This window comes from Plasmopara halstedii (assembly GCF_900000015.1).
Source record: "Plasmopara halstedii genome assembly, contig: Scaffold_614, whole genome shotgun sequence".
NCBI classification, from domain to species: Eukaryota; Oomycota; class Peronosporomycetes; order Peronosporales; family Peronosporaceae; genus Plasmopara; species Plasmopara halstedii.
In genome coordinates, this window is record NW_020187532.1 from 2,443,504 (window position 1) to 2,443,812 (window position 309).

The following is a 309-nucleotide window of genomic DNA, read 5'->3' on the forward strand; positions in this document are numbered from 1 at the left end:
CCTGGGAAGTCTCCCGGTCGACTACGACCAAATTATCAAGATCATCGAAAACATGCCGTGCATCGACCTCTTTCAAGCCAAAGAGATGCTTTGACGCGAATACGAAGGTATACTCCGTAAGGTAAGTAATCAAATCGCTCTGAAGGCCACGCGCGAGCGTGAGTTCAAGAACAAGGGTCCCCGTCATAAAGGTCGATGGGGCAAATCAAAGCCGATGTGCCAATACTGCAAAAAGACCAACCACAGCGCTTAAGATTGCTGGTACAACCCGAGTAGAAAACGGTCAAATAAAGAACAAGCGTTCACCGT